Raw genomic sequence first — 15,983 nt, forward strand, 5'->3', positions numbered from 1 at the left:
CAAAAGTCAGTGACAACCTCTGCAAAAAGGAGTTAATGAAACAGAAATGCAAGCCTCCAAAGCATTTAGCAGGCCCAGCTGAGGTGTCAGCTCCTCTCTGCAGCTTTTCTGATTTATCTCAAGTAGAAATAATTCCTCCTTCGTCAGATTCCATATACTTATACTCAGTTACCTTTTTATTTTTAGAATTGCAGTGCATTTAGAATGTATTTTACAGAAGACATTCAAACGCCCTAACTTGGCAGAGAGGCCTCTTACCAAATGAGTTTTCAAATAAGGTGGGGTAGAACATCGGGAAGAGCACAGGTTTTGGGGCTTGATCGATTCTGGGTTCAACTCCTGCCCTGCCACTTGAGAGATGGTGAGACCTCAGGTTGGTTTCCTAACCTCCCAGCCTCTTCATTCTTAAATACCTTTCTTATAAAGTTGACATAGAATGAAATGACATGAGACATGTCAAGTGCCCAGCACGCTACCTGGCACACGTTAAGGATGAAAGAAATACCTTTTCTCTCCTTTTACAGATTAAACATTTCCTGCTTGTTCTTTACATCTTCTTTACATTTTTGAAGAACTTGCTTTCCTCTTAATAAATTAGTTCATTTACTCAATCTTCTTCTTTTTTTTTTTTGTCTTTTTCGTGACCGGCACTCAGCCAGTGAGTGCACCGGCCATTCCTATATAGGATCCGAACCCGCGGCGGGAGCATCGCCGTGCTCCCAGCGCCGCACCGGCCCTACTCAATCTTCTAACAAATGTTTAGAGACAGGAATATTCTCTGTGGACCTTTAACATCTTTAACATCTCGTGGCTTTGCAGAACTTTAATATCTTTAGTATTGCATGGCTTTGCATAACTAGGACACAGGTAAGCTCTTGGGCTCAGGGGTTAGGTAGAGGATAAGATCCCATGAAAGTCATTCTTAAACATGGACCAAGGTACAAGGGTGGTAATGAGGGGCCTGTTCATGATTAAGCCTCACTCAATGAGCGCTATAACTGGACACTCGTGCCCCTCCTAAGGGCTGGGCACTTAACCCACAGAATCTCCTTTAACCCTCTTGCTGTGGATTGAATGTCACCCAAACTCATTGACGCTTAAATTGTGCCTTCCAAAGTTCCAGGTATTGGAAACTTGGCCCCCACTGTAACTGTTGGCAGTGGGAAATCCTATTATGGAAATTGAAAGGTAGGGCCTTGAAGAGGTGATTAGATTGTAGAATCATGCTGAAGTAAATGGATATAATGGTGGTCAGGGGCGTGGTTCTGACGGCTGTAAAAGGAGAGCACGGGAGAGTCTTTCTCTGCTCCACCATTTTCTGCCATGTGAGACCCCTGCATTGCTGTAAAGCCACCACCAAAGAAGACCCGCACCAGATGTATTCCCTGGACTTTGGACTTCCCAGCCTGTGAAACTGTAAGCGATAAATTTCATTTTCTTACAAAGTGCCCAGTTCCAGATATTTTGTTATAAGCAGCAGAAATGGACTAATATACCTCTCATTAATGCTATGATTCCCATTTTGCTGATGAGAGAACTGGTGTTCAGTGAAGTCCATGCATTCACTCAGCAAAGTTTCTTGTGTACCTAACAGATGTGCCAGCCACTGTTCTACGTGCTGGAGATAGCACAAGGACAAAACAGACAAAACCCCCTGCCCTTATGGAGCTGACATTAACAAAGCAATAAACAAGACAAAGAAGTAAAATATAGAGTGTGTCAGGCAGTGCTAAGTGCATGGAAGAAAATAAAGCAGAACAGCAGCTTGATGGGTGAGGAGGCTGCAATTAGATTTAAGGTGATGAGGGAAGGTTTCACAGAGGTGACCTTGGAGCAAAGATGTGGAGGAGGCAGGGTGTGGGCCATGTGGATAACTGGCTCAGAAACTTGCCTGGGGCTACTAGGAACTGGCAGGGCAGACACTGGAATCGCTGTTTGGCTGTAAAGCCAGTGCTCTCCTTTCAACAGGCCTCTTTTTCAGGAAGCAGTGATGCTGTCCTCCAAGCAGGGGGTGTGCGTGTGTCCCTGCGTGTGTGCGTGTGCATGTGTGTTGTCTATGAATGTGTTATATTTCCCTGGGCTGATCCTATGAGGACCCTCCAGTGTCTGAGGCCTCATATTGTTGGTTTTCATGGAAACTTGGCCCCTTTCTAGTCACCCTGCCCTGTGCCCTGTACCACATTCCAGTGGCTTTATTTGTGTGCCTTGGAGCCTTGCCAGCACTGGGCCTGGGACATGTTGCCATGGTGATCTCCCCACTCTTTCCAGATAAGAACTTCTCAAGGATGTTGCTGTTGGGCCTGAAATAGTTCTAGCCTGCTCCCAGCCTGCAGGAGGATGAACTTTGGCATGGTAAACTGAGTTAGGAAACGTACTCTTTTTTTTTTTTTTTGGCCGGCAGGGAACTGAACCCTTGGACTTTGTTACAAAGCCGTGCTCTCACCAACTGAGCTAACTAACTGGCCAGCCCCTCCTCAGCCTTTGAATTTGCACACACACAATCCTGGGTGAGAAAGACTCCTGGGTCGCCCAGCTTTAGGATTGGGGGTGGCCATGCTTAGATACTGGAAGAGCTGCTTTCAGCTGTCACATTCCAGTTGTTATATTCAGAGCTTGCCTTTGAGAGTCTGCTAAACCAGAACGCTTTTCAAAAGCTCAACTTCATTACAGTGTGTACAGAATAAAATGCATCCATTTTAAGTGTACAGTTTGAGATTGGTAGTGCGTAATGACCCCCTACCATCAAGATATGTAACTTTCCCGTATCTCCCAAATTCTTCCTGTTACTTTGCAGTTATTCTCCTGGCCCCAATCAACCCCTGATCTGCTATCTGTCCCCGTTGATTAGTTTTTCCTTTTCTAGAAGTTCGTATGAATGAAATTATACAATATTTTTGCTTTTATGGTGGGCTTCTTTTGCTCAGCATAGTGTTTTTGAGGTTCATCTGTGTGGTTGCTGGTGTCCGCAGATCATTCCTTTTTATTTTTTTGGTGGCTGGCTGGTATGGGGGATCTGAACCCTTGACCTTGATGTTATAACTGTTAGGTCCCTGTAACTGAGAACCTGACTTTTAGGAAGTCCCCACCCTTCAGCTTTGTTTCTCTAAATTTCCTTCCTCTAAGTTTCTGTCTCCCTAAATCTCTGTTCCCACCAGCAGGCTGAGCAGGCTGTACCCAGAGTGTAACATTGTAACTGTTTCTCTCCATTAGGCCAGGGTTTCGGTCTGGTTAAGTCTCTGTTCCCATGAGCAAGCTGTACCCAGAATGGAACATTGTAACCGTCTTCCTAGGCTAGGCCAGATGCTAATCTTAACCGTATAAAAGAAGACACCCCACTGCCTCTTGGCACTGATGCGGTTTTTCAGCTCAGCCGGGCAGGTCTGCTTGCCGCTTGCTAATAATAAAATCTTTTTTTCCACCCTTTGCCCGGCTAGTGCCTCCTTCCTCAGCAACCTTACAATAACACCGTGCTCCAACCAACGGAGCTAACCGGCCACCCTATAGTTCATTCCTTTTTATTGCTGGTTCCATTGTATGGAGTGACCACAGTTTTTCTATTCTCTTGTTGATGGATGTTTGGCTTGTTTCCAGTTTGGGGTTAATGAAATAAAGTTGCTATGCACATTTGTGCATAAGTTTTTGTGTGAACATATGCTTTCATTTCTCTTGGGTAATACCAGGACTAGAATGGCTGGGTCATATGGTTAGTGTGTGTTTGACTTTATAAGAAACTGCCAGAGAGCATGTTTTCAGACAGCACAGGGTGCAACCAGTTTTTGCTCACAGGGACAGGAGCTACCAAAACCACATGGAGACGGTGCAGAGGGGATGTCAAGGCCACGAAAAGGGAGAGTAGGGTCTTTTATCAGTGAGTCACTTGCCTGCCTCTTGTGGGAACTTTGGAAAGATGTGTCTGTGTGTGCGTGGGGGGGGGGCACTCAGGGTCACAGACCCAAAAATTTCGATACAAAGTCTGGTTTTAAGTGATCAGCAGGTCTCTTCAGGGCGGAGTGCTTTTCTGTCCCATTCTTCACTTCTGCATATCCATTATAGTCCACACATGTGGGGGAACTGATGGAAGATAAGGGTTATTTAGTAAGGTCTGTTATGTAAATTCTTCCTCTGGTGACATCTATGGACTGATAAAGGTCTACAGTTGTCTCCAGTGATTAACTTTTGTCCTTCCTGGTAGAGAGGGAAGGAGGGACATCTTTGTGAATTTACGTTCTGCTTTTAGACAACTAGGGAGAGGGCAGAGGGCTTTTCTTGTATCTGCATCTTCTCAATGGCCTTCAGCTCAAAATAACCCTGTCAAAATGGCATATTTTGGAGTGGTGTATTTTGCTACCCTCAGTTTGACATACTGATCTCATTGAATGCTCACAAAGACTTGGGGAGGTTAGGCCTTCACTTTTTGAAACCAAAAATATTTTAACAATGAAAGAAAGTGAGCCGAGATGCCGGGTACCGTTCAAGCTTTATTAAAGAAATCTGCTGGGCTGTGCTCAGAGTGGCCCATGGCTGCCTTGAAAATGGGGGACAGCACCAGGTGTGGGGGTGGCAGAGCTTACATAGTACGCCAAGGCCTGGCTGATACCATCAAGGAGGGTCATTATGCTAATGTGGATGGGGTGGAGAACTGTGTCCTTGCAGAAGCAAAAGGGGTTTCTGTTTAAGTCAGGAGGCTTCTCGTAAAGGGAAGGGGGGAGGGGAGGGGAGGAGGTGGGTGGTGCCATTTTGTACTTGGGCTTGTCTAAAATGGCGCGGTTATGTTGCAGATCTATTAAATGATTACTTACAGATAGTCATCTCAGGAGGGTGCCAGGTGGAGTCACTGTTGTTCATAAGAAAAGGATAGCTGGACCTGGAGAGTAAGGTGGTATCAGCAACAGAGAGAGAGAGAAAGAGAGAGAATAATTCATTTGCCCAAGATCATGCAGCCGGCTCCAGATTTGAACTCAGTTTCCTGACTCCAGTGTCCTCTCCTGTTCACTGCTGGGGTTCTGGGAGCTTGCCTTGAGTGCCAGGATAAGATACTGTCCCTCTGTTTCCCAGTTTTTTCAGTGATTCCATCTGAGGCTGTCTGGTCCAGGTAACCTGACATCTGAAATCCACATGTGCAGCATGTAAATTGCAGAAGCACAAAACAATATTTGTCTGGAGAAGTCTGCTTTAGAAACACACATCCCTGAGTCCTGATTGACAGCTCTGTCCAAATGTTGAGCTCCCCCTGGATATGGTGTTAGTTCTGTAATTTTCACTGGGTAACAAATATGCCGCCGGAACAGGGAGAGAGAAGTGAATAAAGGCCTAGGGCTTCAGAATTGGAAGTGGCCCTGAGATGATTCAGCCAATTCCTTCATTTTAGAGATGAAGAAACTGAAGCCCAAGGAGGGGGATGTGCCACTGCCTCTGCCCCTACTCTCAGGTCTTGCCCCATTTTGTTCAGCTGGTGTTTACTTACTTTCAAGTTGCCTCAGTATGTCCTCATCCTGCCCTGGAACTGTGTTTGCTTCTTGGTGCCTTCCCACTCCCTGCTCAGATTGCTGCCATAGCATGCACGTAGCTTGGGTGGCCTGTTTGCATGCCTGTCACTCTGTTAGATGGCGAGCTTTCTGAGGGCGGGGACAATGTCTAGCTCAGTTTTTGATCCTACTGCCCAACACAGTGCCTGGGACATACATAGTCAAGTGCTCAGTGACTTTTATATGTATGTATTTTTTTAACTTTTTTTTTTTTTTTTAATTTGGTGGCTGGTCAGTATCGGAATCCAGACCCTTAACCTTGGTGTTACAAGGCTGCCCTCTAACCAATCAGTGAATTGTGTTATAACGTAATGCTCATTTGTGAACATTCACACATGTGAAAACTATTCACCTTCCGTCTCCACAGTTCCCTCTCCAACTGCTAGTCAGTCTCTTGTGTGACCTTCCAGACATTTTTCTCTGCATATGCAAAGCTTGCATAACTATATCCATCTTTAAACACGTGAGACACATGCTATAGAAATGATTCTGTTACTTGCTTCTGTAAGGGAGACAAGACTCTACCTCTACCCTCTTAGGGTCTCCAACTGGGCCTAAAAATTAAATTGATGGAAGACATGAACAGGAGAAAAGCAGATAGATTTTCACATGGATGTGGGTGCCCCCATAGCAGAATGAAGACCCAAAGAAGCAGTGAGAGCTGAATATACTAAGTTGGACAAAGTGTAGTAAACTGTGAAAATGTGACAAGAGAAAAGCGCGTGGCTAGGGCAGTTCATCGTGGAGAAGTGACCAGGAAGATAGGGGTTAGTTTAACAAGGTTTGAACAGAGTTCTCCTGCCCCGCACTCCCTGTCTCTGCTGATGGGAATGTCTCTTTCCTCTTAGTACAGAGAGGACGGCTTTCCCCTGGGAGTTTCATTTGCTTTCAGGAAGAAAAAGGGTCAGAGCGCCCTTCGTGCCTTTGCTGTTTTTCATGTGCCTTTAACTCAAAATAATTTTTATGCCAAAATGGCATATTTTGGGGCGGAATATTCTGCCATACTTCACTTCTTTTGTTCCCAGTAAATATGTGTGTGTGTGTGTGTGTGTGTGTGTGTGTGTGTGTGTGTGTGTGTGTGTATGCTTATATATAAATAAATAAATATTTTGGTGGCTGGCCAGTATGGGGATTCCAGTAAATATTATTTTGATTGAATAAAGTGACTTGTCCAGATTCTCTGTGTCAGTTATTTCTTTCTTTCTGGGTAATGAAGCATTCTCAAACTTAGTGGCTTATGACAACAGCCATTGTATTTGCTCTGGATTCTGTGGATCCAACTGTTCGAGGTTGTGGTTGGTTCTTCTGCTGGGCTTGCTTGGGATCACTCACACAACTGCAGCCAGCTGGGGGTGGCTGGGAGCTGGTTGGTTTGGGGCCTCAGCTAGGGTGAGTTTTTGCTCCTTGTGGTCTTACATCCAACAGGCTAGCTTGGGCTTCTTTGCCTGGCAGGCTAGTGTCCTGGGTTTCTTTCTGAGGGAGTGTGGCTCAGGGCTTCTTCAGGGACAGACCCTGAAGCTTATGCAGTTCTGGGGACCTTCTCTAAAGAAAATAAAAAACTACTAGTATAAAATTAGGTACAGGGCCTGGGAAGAGGCCTGTGCAAGTGAGCAGCCCGAAGTTTGAGCTTCAGGAGCCTCCTGATACAGCTGCCTCTGGTCTTCTCTGCTTTTGGAACCTCGGTGAGCCTTTAAGGAGTTCTCTTGTCATTCTTATTCTTGGGAGTGGACCAGGGAACTAGCATAGCAGGAGCAAGTCTTCTTCTCAGTGACACTCCAACTAAGTTCCTCTGCTTGCCTCTCCTCTCAGTCCTGGGGCAGCAAACGCTGCTCTTACTTTATCACACATTCTGCTGAATTTATTGAGACATAATACCCTGAATTATTCAGTCTTTAGATTTTAAAATTCAACCCCCACCCCCCTTTTTTTCAAAATGGCCTGTGCCGTACGTTTCAAGGTCTACTTGAAACTCAGATGCTCAGAATGGACTCTGTTCTGCTGTATCCTCCACACTTCCTGAGGGAGTGAGTATCGAATGCCCTACTGCTTCTCCAATGGGGGAAGGGTACAGGATCAAAACCCACACTAAATAACACTGTGAAACAGTATCTTGCTGCATGGTCAGAGCTGTTTATTTATACAGGTCTAGGAGCACCAGGGAAAGAATGCGAACTTTGCCCTCATTCGGGTTTCATTTACGTGAGCAGGTTTGGTGGGGGATGGATGCGCATAAGCTTAGCTGTCAGTGCAATTGTATTCCAGGGAGAGGGGCAACAGGGGGGAAGAAGGAATTTACCATGCTATGTTTAAATAAGGGGCCTTGGGTGGGGTGTGAGTGGTGTCTCTTCGCACAGGGTATGGCTGTAACTGGGACACTGTGGTGGTGGAAGGAGAATGTGTTGGGTGTAACAGCTGAGGGAGTTGTAGCTCTAAGAGCCCAAGCATGGAGATAGTTGAGTCCTTCCCCTGCCAGCAGCAGACAGACAGGCCAGCAGCAGGGTCAGATATACAAGTGGCAATTGCTGGTGATGCTGTTGGTGGCCGCTCGTGGGCAAGCATAGAGGTTGGCAGCAGACAGGCAAGTAACAAGGGCAAGGGTCAGTAGCCCAAGGGTGGGGATCTGGGGTGATGATAGTGAGAACTGCAAGAACTCTTGGCACCTGCTTGAAGAGACTTGACCAACACTAGCATGGATTATAGCAGCCTAAGGGGGCGACCCTGGGATGATCCAGCCCCCTTTTGTGTTCCTGTCTGGAAAAGCTCAGGGCTGTCAAAAGAATTTACTGTTTGTTCCAGCCAGCACCTAATGGTAGGCCCCTGACCTCCCTTTCTTAGAACATTTAAGAAAAAAGGGCTTACAGTGGAGAATACTTCCTCTGTGCCTTTGATGTGAATGTGTATCTCCTATAACTTACCTTTCTCAAGGGCCTAAAAGAAATTCCTTTGAAATGTGATCATCAGAAAGGACAGGGCCTCTGTCTCCCAGTCTTTGTGGGAGGATAAAATCCTAACTTTGATAACTGCCAGCTAGCAGACACGGCTGGCCTACTTGCATTCAAACTTCCTAATTTTTCACTTTAGTCTCTGCAACCCCACCCCCACCTCCCATTCTCCCTTTAAAGGACTGTCAGCTCTGTGCAAACCAGAATGGAGTCAGCTCTTTGCCCTGCTGTCAGTAGTTATCTGTTTTCACTGCTTTAACTAGTATCTGGCTTTGTTTATCTTTGACAGTTGCTCAGGACTTGGCAATGGCCCTGGGGAACTCAAAGCTGCATCCTGGATGAGGGAATCAGAGGGGAACTGGGTGTCCAATCGGGTGATGATGACGGTAGTGAGGGGTAACCAGTGGGACTGGTGCCTCCAGGCAGAAGCAGTCTGGGCAGTGTTTGAGGGTACATCAGGGACTGCAACTGGGGCACATGGGTGCTTTTGTCCAAGAGGGGCAGTGAGGCATGCAGCCTGGAGTGGATTGATGTGGGCAGAGAACATGGGAGACACCCCCTGGCTGCCCCTGGAGAGATGCAGCAGGGGACCAGGAACCCCAGAAGGGAGGCAGCTGGCCTCCTGCCCTTTCACATGTCAGCTGTTGAGTCTACAATCTTTCTGTTGATTGGACCTTATTTGTACATATACATCACAGGAGCAACCCCTGTGTAGTATGTGGCAATTCTTGGGAATTCCTGTTCACCTGGGAGTCTCTTTATTTGGGTTCATTTATCTTGGTCATGTTCACTGAACTCTTGAATGAAAGGATTATTTTTTTCCTTTTTCTAGCAGGAAGGAAAAGTTCCTTTTGAAGAGAAAAAAACTGGTGAAAAGAAAATTCTAGTAAATGGAAAATGATTTGTAAGACTCCCCCTGCACTTCATAAATTAGGGAGCTCTCTGGATGACCTCGGACTTTTGGGAAATTGGGAAAGCACAGCCCACAGCAGCAGTCCCATTCAGGGGAAGACAGCTGGAAACAGGGCACAAAGCTGAGAATCCAGGACAGGAAGCCTCCCTACCTGCCCCTTTGGTGACCAAGAGTGATAGTGATGATTTCAAACCTGGATTTTGAGTGATAGTTGATTTTTTTTTTTCTTAAAAGATGACCACTAAGGGGATCTTAACCCTTGACTTGGTGCTGTCAGCACCATGCTCACCAAGTGAGCTAACTGGCCATCCCTATATGGGATCTGAACCCATGGCCTTGGTGTTATCATCACCACACTCTCCCAAGTGAGCCATGGGCTGGCCCTCCGATAGTTGATTTTTAATATGTGGATGTATTAATCTGTTTCTGTGGCTTATAAAAGAAATACCTGCAACTGGGTAATTTGTAAAGAAACAATATTTATTGTTTATAGTTCAGAGGCTGGGAAGTCCAAAGTCCAGGGAACACATCTGATGAAGGCCTTTTCTTGGTGGTAACTCTACTGCAATGCAAGGAGTCACATGATGAAATGGCAGAAGCAGAGAGAGATTAACTTCCTCAAGCACTTTCCTTTTAAAGCCCTCAGAACCACACCCATGACCACCATTAAACCATCAATGGATTAATCCATTGGGCATGGTCCTCACAACCTAATCATCTCTTCAAGGCCCCTCCTTTCAATGATCATAACAAGATTTCCCACCCTCAACAGTTACAGTGGGGATTAAGCTTTGATGAGTTTGGGAAGACATTCAATACACTGCAGTGGACTTAATGTTTGCAAAATTACTTTCAGTCAATTATGTTTCCTTCTATAACTTTGTGTTAAGGTGAAGCATTGTTATTTCAGATTTTTTTCCCAGATAAGTGAAGTGGGGTATCCCAAAAGCAAATGATACTTAAGCCAACATAAGAGCTTCAGCTAAGTATGTTTAGCCATCTCCCAACCTTTCTTTAAAAGTAAACTTTTTTTTTTTAGATTTTTAAAATTCATTTAGGATTGAGTAAAAGAAGTCCAGGAACAGGTAGAAAATAATACATGGTGGTAAAAATTAGCACAGTGGTCACCTCTGAAGGGGACTGATTGGCAAGTGGCATGAAGAAAACTAGCCTGATTAAAATGTCCTAAATCTTGTTCGGGGTGTTGGCTCTACGGTTGTATACATTTGTCAAAACTCATCAAACTGTACACTTAAGACCTGTGTGCATTTTTCTGCATACAAATTGTATTTCAACGATAATTTTAAAAGAAGCAGCGAGCCTCCAAATTTTAGATGATAAACTAGCTTGGATTGCTAGCTCTTTTCCTTAAAATCAACCCTAGAGAAACTATAGAAGCCAGAGGGAAACATAGATTCCAGAACCAACTGAAATAAGAACAAGGCCACCCTTCTCTTTGCCCCGACCCCAGCCTGGATGGAAGCTGTTTTGAACCTGTGTCTGGGAGGTAGGTAGATGCAGCCTGGGGCCCAGAGCTGTGGTGGGAATGGTGGGGTGGGTCTGGACACAAACAATTTTCCCTTTTTCAAACAATTTTCCCTTTTTTAAAAATTTGATTTATGTATATATTTGGATATCTGCCTGTCTGATCAGGACCTGTTTGGTTTGGTTTGGTTCTGCTTTGCCTTTCACCTGAGTAGTTTTAGGGCAAATCTTCGCCTTCCTCGGGGGCAGGTGTCTGTGGGGTGCTGCTGGCAATGTGAAAGCCCTTTAGGGCTGAGCAAGCAGAAGCATTAACTGCTCTTCCTCCTCCTCCAACCCTGGCCGTGGAACCCATTCAGGGAGACCTCCTCCTCCTGGTGGCTCTTGTCTAAGGGGTGAGGTGCAAACTGGAGCTGTGGAGCTGCCTGGAGGGTGGCAGACAAAGGAGGGCATCTGCAGTTCCCTGGGGTGTCCCGAGGTGGGGGCCTCTCGGTCTTGGGGCTCATCTGCTTCCCTCTCTAAGTTCATGAGGGCCGACCTAAAATCGGGACTATACTTTGACGCTTCCCCACTACTTACTGCCAGACAAATTAGCTGATAGCTGCCTGATTTGATTCTGATTATTAAGCCATGGACTGAAAAATTTTTTCATTTTATCAGTCTCTTCTCTCCTCCCCCTCCCCTTCTCCCTTTTTGTTGCGTATTTGTCATTGGATAGGCACAGTTCTTTTCCTGCACTGCATGCTTTATTTTTGTCCTTTAAAACTGTTCTGAGGGCTGGCCGGTTAGCTCAGCTGGTTAGAGCACGGTGTTGTAACACCAAGGTCAAGGGTTAGGATCAGTGGACCAGCCAGTCGACTAAAAATAATTAATTAACTGTCCTGACTGTGACAATCCATCCATTCTACGTGCACATGCAGCATGACGTTTATTTTCTCACCACTTTTGAAATAAATATTATTTCTATGTTTGTTTCTTTTATAATTGTTTACCTCTTATTAGTACGCTGAGGATTCTCCCTGGCGTTATGCTTCTTGCCTATTACGAGGTCGACAATGTGTGAAAAATTATGTAGGCACAAGGACCACAACACACAACAGAGTAATGAATTCTCTGTAGTTCCCGATGACCATGCACTACAGCTAATGCCATCTGCGGGTGGAAGAAGAGTTGACATTCTTTTTTTCTAGAGTTTTTATTTCTGTGAATTTATAGACATTGAGCTTTAAGGGGGAAGCCTTCTCTGTATGTATTATTCTGTGGCTTTAAATATAATTTATTATATATAGTAGACACCTTTCCTTGTCAATACACATAGATGTACTTCATTCTTTTTCTTTTTCTATATTTAAAATATTTTCATTTATTTATTTATTTATTTTTGACGGCTGGCCAGTACAGAGACACACACTCTTAACCTTGGTGTTATCAGCACCACATCGTTCTTTTCATATCTTTGTAGTATTCCATATGTGGTCACACTGTCATTTATCTAACCATCCCCCAATTGATGGACATTCAGGTTGATCCCCGATTTTTTTTTTAAACAGATAATCTCATAAGTTACATATCTTTAGGTTTAACTGTACATTTCTTTGATTTTTAGTGAAACTGAACATCTTTTTATACGTGTATTGTCCATGTCAATGAATAGATTTCTGCTTCATGATTTTTTTAGTGCTACACCATATTACCAAATATGGCATATCCCAGGTTACCTGACCCAAGTAACCCCTAATGTTGGATATTTGTATTGTTTCTGTAGTGGGAAAATCAAATGCTTTTTATATCTCCTGAACCACCTATAGGTGTGAGTTTTATTGCAGCAAGTTTGCCAAAGAGAGTCGATCATCAGAATTAACTTGAGATAATGACCACTGTCTTCAGTCTGGCAGTGTACAGTTTTATATAATCACCAACCACTTCCAGTTTTATAACACCACTGATCACAATTGTTTCAAGATTCTTGACACTTCCAGTTTTATAACACCACTGATCACAGTTGTTTCAAGATTCCTGACATAAGGCCTATTTCTCTGGCTAAATTAAGGTGGGGAAACTTGTCTAGCTGACTAGCTGTTTGAAAAATGTCTTGCAGTTAATGAGCTGGCTTTTGTCATTAACTTGGTTGGATGGTTTCAGATTTTTTTATTTTATTGTGGTGATAGAGAAACATTATTTTTGAAACGTTTGCCCCAATGCTGAGTGCCAGCCGAATTCCACACTCCCCTCAATTATTCTAAAGAATAATGATCAAATTATAGTTGGATAAGCATATATCAGATCTATTTTGTTTCCTTTTTTGATGTATGTATATATTTGGGTCACTGCCTGTTCTATTTGTCCATAAGAAGAGTTAGGGCATTTGTCAGAAAGAGGAAATACAGGCACAAAACCAATAGGACAAACTTTTTAGTGCTTTGAGGATTTTTCTTCTTTGTATCCATCAGGGGCTTATGATCAGAATGAGATGTGCTGTCTTTGGAGCGGAGTATAAATAATCTATAAACTTTAAAGATTTTGCAGTAGCTTGAGTTTTGTTTATAATTGGTTCTGATGTGTTTATCTTGATTTACGAATATGCATCATATCTGATAGATTTCAACACATATTTCTCTTTGAGCAGTCAACAGAGAATTATAACTACTTGATTTCTCACGACATCCTAAGGAAGGATGCTTGCCTCCCTCCTCTCTTCTTTCCTCTCTCCCTTCCTTCTCTCTTTTTCCTGTTGAGGGATCGCATGCATATTACAGAGTTCATAGCCTGTATTAATCCTAAGTGCTCGATGGATTAATCCATGCATGCATTTTTATCTATGCATGCATCCACATGATCACCACCCAAATGATGAAAGAACATTTTCCGCAAGCCAGCAAGCTTCCTTGTGTCCCTTCTCAGTCTACACCATCCCCCTGCTGGAGGAAACTACAATTCTGACTTCTGTTATCATCAGTTTTGCCTGTTCTTGTACATACAGGATGTGCTCTTGTGTGTGGCTCGTTTCGCTGAACATTCTGTTTTCGAGGTTCATCCACGTTGTGGAGTGTACAAACAGCTGTTTTGCTGCTGTTGTGCAGTATTCCATTGCATGACTATACCGCCATCGATTTATCCATTCACCTGCTCATGAATTTGAATTGTTTCCCGGCATTGGCTATTACAAAGAAAACTGCTAGAAACATTTTTGTACATGTCTTTTCTGTTCAGTCATTTCTCGTGGGTATATATCTAGGGTTGAAATTGCTGGGTGAGAAGGTAGGCATATATATGTAGCTTCAGAAAAATCTGCTAAACAGATTTCCAAAGAGGTTGTACCATTTTAGACTCCTACCAGCAAGATATGAATGTCCACTTCCTCCAGGGCCTTGTGAACACTTGGTATTGTCAGACTTTTTAATTTAGCCATTCTGATATATGTATTGTAGTATTTCCTTATTTTAAGTAGTATTTCAAGGCTATTTGATTTTGTGGGTCACTCTACCCAGGCTTTTCATTTTTTTCTGAAAAGCCCTTATATTTTGTGTAGTGGAATATGCCAATTGTTTAACAATTGTTTCTGAGATGACTGGATAGCTTTTACCAATTTACTTATTCCTAGATTTAGCATCTCATGGCCTCATTTTAGTATCCTCATGGCCTTACGAATGCCTGTTTTTTGTTTGTGTTTATACCTGGCAAGTCTTTGTTTTAGAGAAGATTTTTCTAGAATGTTCTTGGCATATGGAGTCATGACAGGTAATTCCGTTTACAATAAATTTCTCGGAACAGGTATCTTTTCAGTTTCAGGAAAGAACTTTGTAAGCCCCTGCTTCAGAGAGAAAGTTAGTACAGAACCTGTTTACATAGTGTTGGGAAGGGAAATAAAAATGTGAGCAGTTCTGTTTCTTAAATATAAATCTGGGTGGCACACTCAGGAGAGTGCGGCGCTGGGAGTGCAGCAACGCTCCCGCGCCACGGGTTCGGATCCGGTGCACTCACTGGCTGAGTGCCGGTCACGAAAAAGATAAATCTGGGTAAGAAAAGCTGGAAGGAGTGAATTTTGCTGGATTGGACAGTTAATGTCAGTGCAGTAGCTGCCTCAGGGGCAGCTTGGATGGTCATTGTTAGATTAGTGTAAATTTCATTACTCTAAAAAGTCAAGTTCAGGAGCTGGAATGTAGAAGAGCAGTTTGAATTGTTGTTTTTTCTAACAGAAAAAGCCTGTCACTTGCCCTGGAGTAGGTTAAGTACAATAATCCTTAAACCTGTCCTTAGGGACGCACAAAATAGGAGCTCTGTCCTCAAGATGAATTTGCCCCCAGTCAGTGGACACATTGTATTGAGGGGGGGAGCTTATTTTAGAACAGTATTTTAGGTTATCCAGGTGAATCTGGGCTCCAGGAGACAGTGGCTTGTAGGCTGATAAGAGGCGTGGCTGATAAGAGGCGTAGCTTGATCCATGTCCACTGGGCCACAGACTCGACCAAGGAGTCAGGAGAGAGTCCCGCCCCAGGAGATTGCTCCTCCCACTTGCGAGTTATTGGCAGGAGTGAGGAAGGGGTGGGATCCTGGCTAGCTCCACCCATCCCACTACCCAGCCCTCACAGACTCACCACCTATATCCAGCTGGCGACCATCAGATCAAACCGGTCATGTCCTTTATCCCTGATGACTTTGGTCTCTTCGAGAGGCCAAGGCTCAAGAGGTCCCAGCCGCCAGTGTCTGATAGCTCTCTGCAGTGACACACCCACAGCTGTTCACTGTTCATTGCCTGTCTCTCTGTGTTAGAATTTAAGCTTTACAAGGGCAGGGGTTTTACTCCTGGCTCACTCTATCCCTTCCATAGAACTTACCACTTTATGACAAACTGTATATTTTACGTAGTTGCTCATTAACTGTTTCTTTCCACTAAATTTTAAGCTCCCTGAGTGTAGGGATTTTGATCTCTTTGTCAACTACTATTTTCTCAGCACCTAGACCAAGGGTTGGCACATAGTAGGTGCTCAATAAATACTTGTAGAATAACGTGGACTGATTTCCAAAGAGGCAAAAGGCCACATCAAGGTAAAACAGATTATCTTTGTCCCCATTGAGCTGTGAGGGGCATTACGGAGAGTACGCATATTTCTGGACAGCTAT

At 44.1% G+C, this 15,983-nt stretch overlaps 1 long non-coding RNA gene across 1 annotated transcript in view; it reads left to right on the forward strand.

Moving 5' to 3' along the window:
* Positions 1-1,333: 1,333 nt before the first annotated feature.
* The window catches only part of LOC134384927 (uncharacterized), a 43,585-nt gene continuing 28,935 nt past the window's right edge, over positions 1,334-15,983 (forward strand). Inside the window, exon 1 of the long non-coding RNA XR_010024269.1 lies at positions 1,334-1,416. This is a non-coding gene — a long non-coding RNA (uncharacterized LOC134384927). The remainder of the gene's footprint in view (positions 1,417-15,983) is intronic.

Source organism: Cynocephalus volans, chromosome 8 (assembly GCF_027409185.1).
Source record: "Cynocephalus volans isolate mCynVol1 chromosome 8, mCynVol1.pri, whole genome shotgun sequence".
NCBI lineage: Eukaryota > Metazoa > Chordata > Mammalia > Dermoptera > Cynocephalidae > Cynocephalus > Cynocephalus volans.